General features: G+C 44.2%; 1 pseudogene; it reads left to right on the forward strand.

The window, feature by feature from the left end:
• Positions 1-3521: 3521 nt before the first annotated feature.
• Positions 3522-4204, forward strand: LOC100716281 (ras-related protein Rab-33B-like; annotated as a pseudogene).
• The last annotated feature ends 8345 nt before the right edge of the window (positions 4205-12549 follow it).

Genomic DNA, 12549 nt, shown 5'->3' on the forward strand with positions numbered 1-12549 from the left:
GGACACAGACCCAATGCTGAATTCTGGTGCTGGGGCTGCAGTGGCAAGAACCGAGTCTTGGAGACTCTAGCCATCTTTGTCTCTGAGCCTGGAAGATTAAAATCTGGGGACCACTTGGCCCAGGCCATGAGTGTTGTATTTGCTAAGGATCTGCAGTTTGCTTTGGATGAAGCCCTTTCCTGCTCTCCTTTTCTGAAGTGCAGAAGGCCTGGGAATGGAGGGCTGCTGCCCAGGCACTGTAGTCTTTGTTGAGGCTTGGTGGGATCTGCCCTGGACACCTCTGGGACTACTGTGACAAAACCATTTCCTGGGGCCCACAAAATCTTTCTGTTGCACACATCCCAAATGTTTGTAACTTTTAACTATCCAAGCTTATTAAATCACACATAGGGAATGCTGCATTGGCTCAAATGTTCTTGGGAAACCAAATAAATTCAGCTTTGGCATCAAACTTCTTTTCTCAAACTGTGAAAGATGCTGCAGTCCAATTGTCTCTGGGCATCCCTCCAAGGGAGTACCAGAGTCCTGGAGCAGGAGCTATAAATAGGGACTGTCACCTGTGCTGGACAGGGACTGTGAGTGTGTATGCAGGCATGTGTACCTGTGTGTTCTATGGTGTTTCTGCCCCAACAAGGCCGCCACCCAGCTGCAGCTACCCACACCCCATGGCATGAGGAGGTTGCAAGTGGATGGCCCTTCATGTCAGTTAGGGAATTGGCTGTAGATGAGCTGAAGGGTATTTCCTCAAGCAGGAGGGAGGCTATGTGTGCTGGGGACTGTGGAGGCTTAGGCAGATGTGGAGCTGGTTGACCACAGCTAACGCTGTGCCATTGGGAAGTGTTCACATCATTTCCAGAATGTCTTGTCTGCAGCAGGTATGTGTCTATTTTTGCCAACTCTAAGTGTGTGATTGTGGCCTGTCTTCCAGGCTTTGTGAGGGTCAGTAGGGTCCCTTTGTGCCAGCTGCTGCCAAGCTTCACATGCTGCAGCCTTTGTGGCCCTCAGTGTACATATCCTCAGGATCAAAGAAAGCCCAGTGTGGCTGAGTTAGAAAGCCAGATTGAGCCCTGTCACAGGGAAGAGGCCAGGACCAGCTCCTCTCCTGTATCTTTACGAGTAGTTGGAAACTGCTCTGCCTTGATCATTCTATCTTTGTAGTGATCTAATGACCCATTTACTGAGTTAAAATAAGTCTTCCATGGGTGACAAGATGCGTGATTCAGGTCTCTAGGCCTGCACAGCTGACCTTCCCAGGCAGTGACAGTCTCTACCTAGGTTCCTATACCTTCTCCAGCTCCTGTGTGCTTTCTTGGTGAAGAACATGAAGGCCATCTTTGAGCACTCCCAGCTGTGTGTCCTGCTTTGTCCTCACTTGGTACCACTCCTCCCATGGCTTCCCAACCCTGCAGTTAAGAGTTCTGGCCATGCAGTCCCCCTCTAAATATTACTGAACAGTTGTGTTCTCCTCTGTATATACAACAGGGGTGCAAGCAAGTCAGGAGGGGTGTGGCTCTAGGCTACCCAGACCCCACTTATCCTAAGAGGAGACCCTAAGGAGCCCTACTACCACTGCTCTCTCCCTTTTAGAAAATATAGCTTGAGCAAGGGAAAGCTCTGATTTCTTCCCAGTACTAGAGATTGAATCCAGGACCTTTGGATTGAGGTATACCCCCAAACTTTATTTTATTTTGGGACAGGATCTCACTAAATTGCCCACGCTGGGCTCAAACTTGCAATCATCCTGCCTCACCCTCCCAGACTAGAGGCATGCAGCACTATGCCTGGCCATAAGTTTTCATTTCTTTACTTCTTCTGTAGAACATTTTAACAGTTTTGACTTATGGAGGAGAAGGAAGAAATACTACACTGGAATTCTTTGCTGGAGACATTGCTCCCACCAGCCCCCAGACTCTGCAGAAAAGGGTATAAACTGAAATGCTTTTGTGTGTCTGTGGAGCCACTAGATGAGCGTGCCAGAGAGGGACATGATCTGCGATTCCCTGATCTCTCTATGGGAGAGGTCTTCGATTGTCACAGGTCCCTAATCCCCTCCTTATTTTTGCCAGACCTGCCTCATGGCGGCCTGGCTGAGGTGTGATGATGGTTCACTACTGAGGTACTGAAGGCCTAGGCTTCCAGCTTTGAACCTGAGTGTGCTGCATATCAGCAGTGCTGTGACAATGTAAGGGGTGATGGTTTCCTGTGATGCCCTCCCAATGCCATAGGGGCACCATGGAAATGTCTACTGCTGTCTAGTAGCCATCATGCCCACCTTTCTGCAGCTGGACCTTCAAGGAACACACAGGATTCCTGGATGCTCATGAGTCACACACCTGGGAACTCTCGTCACTGTTGCCCCAGGCAAGTGTCCTGCAGTGAGGCCATCTGCCTAGAAATTCATAGTGCTGGTCTCACATTCCCAGTCTCTCACTGGCTGTGTGACCTTGAGCAAGTCATTTAACCTCTCTATGCCCCACTTTCTTCATGTGTAAACTGGGAGCGAATGCTTTATTGATCTTGGCTGTTCCTTGTGGAGTGTCACAGGTGGAGCATGGATGGGTCATTTCACTGCTGGTAACATGACTTAGACAGAAGCCTGTGAGCGAGAACGATCATCTGTCTTCACCAGCCTAGTTAGTTCTTGCTCTTCCTCTCAGATTATCTGATAACTCTGGGACTTCGTGTGTTTCCTCTTGTCACAATAAATTGCTATCTGTCCAAAAAGGAAATGGACAAGAGCAGAATGAGCTGCAGTTTGGCATACTGCCTGGGACACAGCTCCTGTCACATAGCCTGCCTTTCTGGTAACCAAGGGCTGCCTTCCCAGGCTGCCAATAAGGGACTACAGTGCCTCCCCCAGGCCAGAACAGGACCTGGCACATGTATGTTCAAGGAACAGAGTTGGTGTCCCTGCTGCCTATGAATTTGGCCATTCTTTGTTTCCTTGTTATTTTTAAAAAGTTTTCCCTTTCATACTCCCACATTGCAAAACTGTCCTCCAGTTTGGATCATCTATCCTTAGTTTCTTTCAAGCTGATTTGAGTTTGGCCATTCTTATGACTTATTTGGATTGGCTTAGATTTTGTAGTTCTGTCCTTCAGAGCCCAGGACCTCAAAAGGGTTGTTTGTGTAGAATCACCATTTTTTCTGAGGCTTGTCATATTTTAGGGGACCATGGGCTGAGGATCCCTTGAAATGGATTATCTGAATTCCTCAAGTTGGAGGGTAGCTACCCATATCCCTTGAGCAAAACCTCCTAATGGGTTTTAAGTACTTTGGTAAAGTGTGAGGAATGAGGACAGAGAGCATCTTCTCCAAGTACTATGGGCTCAGGCAAAAATGGTTCAGAATGAGGTGAATTGTGTTTTTCTTCATTTGAATCAACTCAGTCTCCAGGGAGAGCTGCAGCCACACATGGGCCAGCAGTGGAGCCATAAGCTGGGTACATTTATGGAACAGCATAGTTCCTCAGCCTCCCTGTTCCTGCTCTCCTCCACCCCAATCCGGGGGAGGGCAGAAGAATGGCTTCAAAGATGAAATCATGGCTTATGGTCAGCTTCTCAGATAGCTGCATGGTGTTAGGGGCTTCCAGGTGTCTGCCTCCAGCCCACTCCAGCATCTTCGAGATCATTGTGGTCTATGATCCAGGGTGGGCAAGGTGTGCCTGACCTGCCACTTTTTGTGTGGACCACTTCCTTGACCCCACCGAAGCAACGATCAGGGTGGATTGCTATGAATGAGTGTGTCAAATCTAGTTGTGGGACACAACAGGCAGCAGCAGTTCTGAAAGAGGATAGTGTAGCACTAGCACCAAGATATGCACTCTATGGTCTTCCGGTATGGTATGGCCAACATGGCTGGTTTTCTCAGCCTGCCATCTAGGATAGAGGAATGCAAAAAGCATTTGTTAGTGAATGACATACCACAGATTCTTTTTGGAAACAAATGCAATTTGCAAAATGCCATTCAGATGCTTACAGACATGTCACAAAAATTTACTAATACACACAGCATGCCTTTGTTTGAAACCTGTGCTAAAAACCCCAACGATAATGGCATTGTAGAAGCTACATTTGTGATATTGGCTCATGAAGTTTAGAGCTACAAACCATTAATGCTTAGTCAACTTCCTGATAAGGGACTTATCCTGAAACCTGAAGCAAAGCATATGATGACCTGCTGGTTCAAAATGAATACTATCTAATTCTGACTAAAGAAAACTTTTGAAATATGATTGTTGGGGATTAAACACATGTTCTTCACACTGAGCTGCATCCCCACCCCTTTCTTTTATTGTTTATTTTGAGACAGGATCTCACTAAGCACTGAGTTGTCTAGGCTGAGCCCCAACTCATAATTCTCCTGCCTCAAGCCCCCTAGAGTGCTGGGATTGTGGGAGAGTGTCACCACGCCTAGCTGGTATTTGTCAGATTCTTTCCTATTATGTTCCAAGACAGGAACCTTAATTGCTGCTGCTCAAATATATTCAGATTAAGTGCTGTTGCTTCACATAAACAGGTCAACTTTTTGGCTTTGTTTTGTTTTGATGTTTTGAGGCAGGGTCTTGCTGTGTAGTTCAGGCTGGCCTTGAACTCACGGCGGTCCTCCTGCATCAATCCCTGAGTGCTGGGGTTACAGGCATGTGCCACAACTTCTAGCCCAAAACAGATAACTTCTATGCAATGTATTTTCTCCCAAATTTTCATTTTACTCCCTCCAATTTCTCTACTAATTTTTAAATGTTTGATTTGTTTTCTTAATTTGTATTTTGCTTTTTTTACCAAGCCAGTTCCCTTACATATTTCAGTGAATTTAGAAAATTTTGTGTTTTCTAATTTTGGTCTTTTACATATTCTTCAAGAATATACACATGGGGTGGAATTACAAGTCTGTTCACACTGCCATCATCAAATGACAACTCTCTCTCTCTCTCTTTCTACCCAGAAATCAAACTCAGGGTCTTGTGCTTGCCAAGAAGATGCTTATGCCACTGAGCTACATCCCCAGCTGCTGTCATCAAATGAGATTTTTTCTTTTGTACAGGGATTGATCTCACAACCTGATACTTGCCAGGCAGGCACTTGTGCCACTGAGCCAAACCTCTAATCCTCAAATGAGATTCTTGATACTAAATATAGCAACAGATGCTGTATGAGAGGGAACAACATCATCTAGATGGAGTTGTTAAAATTCAAACCAATTTTAGAGCAGTCTAACCCCAGAAATTTTTGGAAAGGACAAAAAGTGAGATTTGGGAGGGAGGTTTACAAGAGATTGATGGGTCTAGCATCCCTGCTGTTTGGGGGCCATCAGCTCAGTGAAGTGAAACACTGGCAGTAAAGGGAAAGAGGGCAAAGGTGGCCCTCAACAAGGCTCTTATGTGAGTCAAAGGCTGAGGCTGTGGTCAGGTCCTTGTAGGGATAAGAGACTGTGAGACTCAGCTGGGTGACAAAGTCATGAGCAAAAAGGTTCATGTTCAGAGCAAGTCTAGCCACTGCGGTTAGCCAGGCATTGGTCCAGTCACTCAGACGGTGGCTCAGATTGGAAGTTAGCATCCTCCACTAAACCACTGAGACATCAATTCAGTGGGACACACAGCAACTGAAAGAAAATTCATTCTTGGCATCTCCCTCAAATGATTGGTAATATCCTGAGTTCTGAAACTCGCAGCCCTCCAGGCACACAGAATGACCACCTATTCATTGGAAAGGTTCACTGAGAGGCAGTTGATAGTGAACAGATACAAGGGGTAGACGGCTATAAAATGGGGCTTCCTGTTCTCCCTCAGAGGAGCTTTAAAAGAGTCATGGTTTAGGTCAGGAACTAAATTCTAGTGACTAGACTAGGACATGACTTGAACCTTTCCATTGGCTTGGAAACCACCTCCAAAGCATCAGTCTTCCAGAGGAAACCTTGGGGCAGGAGAATTGGGGAAATACAAAGGGTGAGGCCCTGCAGTCAAGTTTTTAGGGTATAATGTGAAGAACTCAAGCGTTCAGGGAGCCATATCCCTAAGGAGCCAACTACATTCCTGTCCCAAATCCATCATCTATGTTGTGACTCTGGTACAGCATTTAAATTCTCTAAATTTCAGGGCTGTTTATATAACATGGGGGTTGCAGCCCCTGCTCTGCCTCAGAGCTGATGTGGGCAGCTGCAGACATCACCTATGTAAAGGATAAAGAGTGGACTTCCATTCTTCCCTGCAGTAGCCCCCATCTCTGTGTTCATCTAGTTGATTTTCCCAAACATTTAATTATTGAACATTTAGGGCATTTATGAAGCACCACTCTTCTTAAGGCTTTATCTGTGTTTAATATCTTTAGTAACATTCTTGTAACATAGGCTAGATTAATATTTCCATATCTTTAGGGATCTATTTAACTTTCATGGGGTATGCATAGTGTTGAAGTATAATATGAATCCAAGCACTGGGGATTTAGCTCAGCAGCATAAGAGCCTGCCCTACAAGCGTGTGGTCGTGAGTTCGATCCCTGGTACCGGTAAAAATGCAAAGAAACACAAATACAAACAAACAAACAAAAAAAAGAATATGAATCCAAGCTCTGAAACCCCAGCCCTGTGCTACCAATCTGTGTTCTCCTTGTCTTTTGATTTGTTCTCATCCCAGTACAAGCATTTGCCTCTACCATACACTATATGATTTTAAGTACACACCACAGTGAAAGATCTTCCTAAACTAACTCTCCGTTAGGTGGCTTTGTTGCCCAGCTGGTGAGACGGAAGAACAAAAGTTTTAACTCTGAAAACATTCAATATCCTATCTGCTAACTATGTCAAAACACATTCTATTATTAACTGTAGTCACTGACTGCAGTAAGACACCAGAAGCTATTCTTTCTGTCAAATCATAACATTGCTTCTCCCAACTGTATTTACTGTTGTTCTACATGTAAGTTCTGTGAGAGTTACGTTTTTTTCCACCAATGTCACCAATGAGTGATATTGCTCAGTATTTATCTTCTATGTTTGTCTTATTCCACTGAAAACTGTGTCTTCTGGGCCCTGTCTACATTGTTGCATCTGATAAAATTTTTCTCAACGCAAAGGTACATAACACTTAGAGGCTTAAGGTGTCATTCTCCAGTGTATACAAGTGTCAATATCACATCATCCCCCAAAATATGTAAAATTATTATGGGTCAATAAAGTTTGAACTGTAATTATTCTTATTTGTTGCACGATGTCAATAGCTAGAAAGATTTTAAAACATTATTAAAAAAAGATGTCCATAGCAGTCTTTAGTAACACATTTCCCAGAATCTTGCCTCCCAGACAAAGGAAGATCAATCAGTTCCTGGGAGGTAAGACAACCTACTATGGAGTCAGCACCATTCGGGGACAGTGGAGGGAGAGGCCCCATGAGAGGAGATCCTCATCCGGAAAACAGCACCATGCCTGGGTCGCTGCCAGTTCAGGTAAAACCAGACCCAAGCCTCTCCCCGTGTGTCAACACCGTTTGCAGACTGTGCAAGGAGAGAACCTGGCCCCTCAGGGAGGAGATCCCCACCCAGAAACCATATCATTTTCACTGTTTTGTTGGTTGGGTTTTTGTTTTCTTTTATTTATGTTAACTCTGATGGCAGGAGCAGCAAAAGATAGCTGACACGTTATGGAACCATTATGTATTTACTACTGGCTTGTTTAGATGTCATTTACTGCATTCGTTGTTTTGTTTTTATTGTTTATATTCTGTTTTGTTCAATTTTTAATATGGCTGAAGGTGGTATCTGCAGCTATTTTGAAGACAAGAAAGGCACTGTGGTAACTATTGTTGATTTCATAAGTCTTGTGTAACTTATTCTGATTTATTTTGATTGATTTTATTATTTCATTTTCCTTGGTTTTATCCTCTTTAAAATAAGGGGCTGGGGATTTAGCTCAGCGGCATAAGCGCCTGCCTTGCAAGCAGGCAGTCGTGAGTTCGATTCCTGGTACCGATAAAAACGAAAACCACAAAAAAAAAAAAAAAACTTTTTTAAAAAAACAACTTACTGCAGATCACATGGAGTTCAAAACAAAAGACTTCTGCTGCCTTCCTGAAGATTCGCTCCCTAATGAAAAGGACAATGAAAGAGCCTATAGAAATTCAGTCATTAAAGTATATCCTAGAATAGTGCTTTTTCAGTGTCCTACATTCAAGAGAAACCCTGAAATGTGCTACACTATGTTCTTCTTTTTGATGTATATTCATTTAAATTCATTAAATCAATCAGTAGTGTTATGACCACATAGTGAAGATCTATTTACAATTTAAGTTTTGTAAACATCTCATTCAAATGTTTACCCTTGACCTGAACATTAACCCATTTACCTGAAATAGAAATCTTCCTGCAATTATGACAGATATAGAATGATTAGTTAACACTTTTAGATAAAAAAAAAATTGAACACTTGTTGCAGAGAGAGCCATAATCTCTTCCCTCTCCTTGCTCAGTTCCTTTTTAAAATAACATCTTGGGGGCTGGGGATTTAGCTCAGCGGCATAAGCGCCTGCCTTACAAGCAGGCAGTCATGAGTTCGATCCCTGGTACCGATAAAAACGAAAAAGACAAAAAAATAAAATAAAATAAAATAAAATAACATCTTGGTGGAGTACATTTGCTACCATGATAGGGCCAGTATCAATCATTGTTATTTACTACTGTCTCCAATTTGAGGTTTATTCACTGTTGCACAGTTCTCTTAGGGTTTAATAAATGCCTCATGTCAATTATCACTACTGCAAACAATTTCTCTGCCCTAAATATTCATTGTACTTCATTGTTCATTCTTAGATCTAATATGTGAGCTTCTGTCCCCAAAGAAATGCCATCAGGACCTTATACTTCCTCACTCAAGCTTTCTCACCACTGCTGAGTGAAGTCTAGCAACTTTCCATTCTGAACTGCCCCTCAGGCCCTCAAGTGAATGGAACGAGACACATTGCTAGTCTCCTGCCTGGGCCTCAGAAGTTGTCCAGAAGATCATCCCATGTGCACAGTATTAGATGCAAAAGTGGCTGGACAATACCTTTGAGAAACCATGCACCCATACATGACAGGCGGTCCTAGGTGCTGAGAAAGCAACGGTCCCCTGCTTCCATATAGGCACAGGGAACTCTGATGTGACCACAGTCTCTGAAGCTGGGTTTTTGTGTCACTGCACAAGACTGGGAAAAGGAGGTGGTTCTACTTGAATACTCATCACATATTGAGAAATGAGTCTGTAGCCCTCTGCTCTGCAGCATGCCAGGCAGCCCTTCTGCTGTCCTTCATGCCTGCCTTGCCCACTGCTGCCCCTGCAGCACTCAGGTGAATGCATAACAGAAAAGGTACAGGAGGAAGCAGAACTCTCTGCATCCAGAGGCTCTCCTAGAACCTGCTGGAATGGATGCTCCTGGAATGGATGCCCCTTGTCTGGGAGAAAGCACGGCTTCCCTACCCCTCATTGCTCCAGAGAACCCCTTCCAGGATTCTCCTACTTCGTGACATCAGCTCAGGCTCCTTGCTGACCCTTGCTCCCTCCCAACTCTGCGAAATGATAGAATCAGGAGAAGGACTCCCGCCTTGATGGTCCTGAAGCTACAGTGATCCTTCTTTCTTTGTCTACAAGTCCACATAGGTTTTCCCTCTATACACAGCAGACCTCGGCCCTTTACGTCTCAGGACTTCAACAAGAATAGCAACAGCTGCCAGTTCTGCCTTTTCCCCTAAGGCTGATAAGACCCTGCGCCTACCTTTGTAGGATCTAGGGAGGTCTGAGGAAGGTCATAATGAACACTCAGACCAGACACGACCACTGTCCTCAGTCAGGTCTTGGTCTAGCTACTCAAGTCAGTAGATCAGGTCAGCAGACCAGCGAATATGCCTATGTCATCCACTGAATCATTAAAACGCCTAAAGGTTGTTTTACCCTAACTGGCATGAATAGTCTGTCAAAATCTGGCCATTTGAACCCACACTGACTTGTTACAGTGGTACCATGAAAGCAACTGACCTAGAAAGATCTGCTCACTTAGGGACTAAGTAGATCACTGGTACTTTGGAAGGTGACTTGCTCTCCAGGAAGCTCACCTGAGGAAGCTGATATGTAAAGATACTGAGGAAGGAGGGGCTTTGTTTCAGGAAAATGGTATAGCCCTTGTCAGGATTGAAATGTAGAGACAGAAAGCTAGGTAGCTCCCTGCCTTTCTTATGGTTCAGGAACCTCCAAGTTGTTGTCTACACTCTTAACCCCTGGACAATGATATAAGAAAATTTCAGAAATGGGAAAATGGATTGAGGGACATTCTTGGCTCATATATCTCGGAAATGGTCTGGAGGGCTCAAGTTCTGGGGTCTCTATCCCAAGGGACCCAAATACATTTCCTGTCTCAGGTCCATCATCCCTCTGCACAGAACTCTAAGGCAGAGACCTTCATTCCTCTGCCCACATGACAGAGCCACAGGGGTGAAAACATACTCCTCTTGAGCTACAAAACCTCGCACCAGATGCAGGCTAGGAAGTAGCCTTTCTTCTCCATAACTGTAACCATGCGATTCCCTCACTAAAGGCAACATCCCACTCATCTGGCTCATTCCCCCAGATATTTAAGATGTGAACATTACGTGCCCTTATGAAGCACCAGTAAGTTTTCCCAAGCCTTATCTGTACTTGCTTATATTAGGTTCATAGCACAGGGCTGAGTTTAAGTAAGCCCTATGTACATTTCCATACCACAGAACAGGAAGCCCAGGACACAAGGATGAAGTTCCTTCCCCCACCCCGTTCATGTGGCTTCCAAGTGGTTATCTGAGCCATGGCCACCAGGTAGCAGCCCTGAAGTTTGGGGGAACTCTACTGCCTCATCTCAACAAAGCTGTGACCCCACAGTCAGCCTGTTGGCTATTTTAAGTTTGTGTCTGCCACAAGATCCCCTTGCCTACGTCTGACTTTGATTCAGCTGCTTCTTAATAGTGCACAAGAAGCTGAAATTTTTTACAGATGGAGTGAACAAACATACTCTGACATTTGTCTAAACTTGTAGGTCCTTGCAAACTTCCAAGGCAAGGCCACATTTGCCTCATCCCAGAAGTCAGCCAGCACACATTCAACACAAAATTTGAAGTGGAGTCCTAGATTCTCAAAGCAGTTGGGGCCAGGCCTCTAGTGGGTGACTTTAGACCATAATGACAACTAACCAAACTGATCAGGGTCAAGCATCATGTTTTGTCTCCTCCGACCAGTCTTCCATGAACATCATCTGTCGCCATGGCATGGAATGCATCTCCTGAGCTCATTTCTAAAACTGACTCATCTTTAAAATCATGATTTTCTGAACACATTAGGGGAAAAAAAACTAAGGAGCAAAAGTGGGACCCAAAAAAGATTATTGAGACTTTCCCATAGCCATCTGTTGCCAACCTGTGAATACTTGTTCCTGTCTTGAGTAGATTTTACAGGATTGTAGCTCAAGGATACAAAAAGTATAGACCATGAAACATTCAAATACAGAATATGCCAGGGTAAAGGGTCTTCAGCCAAGAGAACCAACTGACTCTGCCAGGAGAGGTTCTGCAGCCTGGAAATGGGTGTCTGGCAAACACCAAGGGGAGCCAGGGACTTCCCTTTCAATGCTGCCCTGCAGGACCCTGTCCAAGGAGACACTCTGAAGATGCCCAACCCTAACCTAAGAGGCAAAATTCCTGAGTTATTTCTCTTAGCAGAACAAAAACTTGAAATATCAATGGAATTAATAGAAAAGATGTTTTTCTATACTCAGTGTATGTCTTGGGCAGTGCACATTTAATGTAGGAACGACTCTCATGGAGCCAAAGGAGGCCTCAGGGCTTCAGGGCCCCTACTTTAGGGTGGGAGAGGGAGGAAGATGTTCCCTTGACAGTGTTTTAATGTCTGTGTACAGTGCAGTAGGTCAACTTCTAAAACACCAACTCAAGTTCACAAGTAAGTGAACCTTACACTATTTGTCCTCTGAGCCTCGCTTACTACCTTTAAAATGGTATCTTCCAGGTCCATCCACATAGTAACATATAATACAATTGTTCTCACTACAAAGACAAATATTTCTGATTTTAATATATTCTCATTCCACAAGTACTCATGTAACAAACAACATCAAAGCCAAAAAATATGCATAATAATTAGGTGTTGATTTAAAAAGTTTGAACCGTAAATTATTACTCATTTAATTTATGGTCTTCTGCCACAAAATGCCAACAGCTGTCTTGTGATTCATTTCCTAGGATCTTGACCCTCAGATACATCAAGAACAATAGGGGCTGGGGATTTAGCTCAGCTGCGTAAGTTCCTGCCTTGCAAGCGTGCAGTTGTGAGTTTGATCCCTGGTACCAATTAAAAAAAAAAAGAATAAGGTGGGTGTGCAAAAGTGCCACCCTATCAGAGAATGACACAGAAGCTGTGCAACTTCAGTCATTACATGCATTCTGGCAAACTCTGGGTGTACTTATGCTTAGTAGCTGTCCATTCCAGAGTTCCCCGGGTGCACTGGTGCTGATACCATACTTGTCCCTAGAGCAGAAGCTGATC

The sequence above is a fragment of the Cavia porcellus genome, unplaced genomic scaffold (genome assembly GCF_034190915.1).
Source record: "Cavia porcellus strain 051 isolate PalLab524CR breed Dunkin Hartley unplaced genomic scaffold, mCavPor4.1 scaffold_20, whole genome shotgun sequence".
In the NCBI taxonomy this organism is placed as follows: Eukaryota; Metazoa; Chordata; class Mammalia; order Rodentia; family Caviidae; genus Cavia; species Cavia porcellus.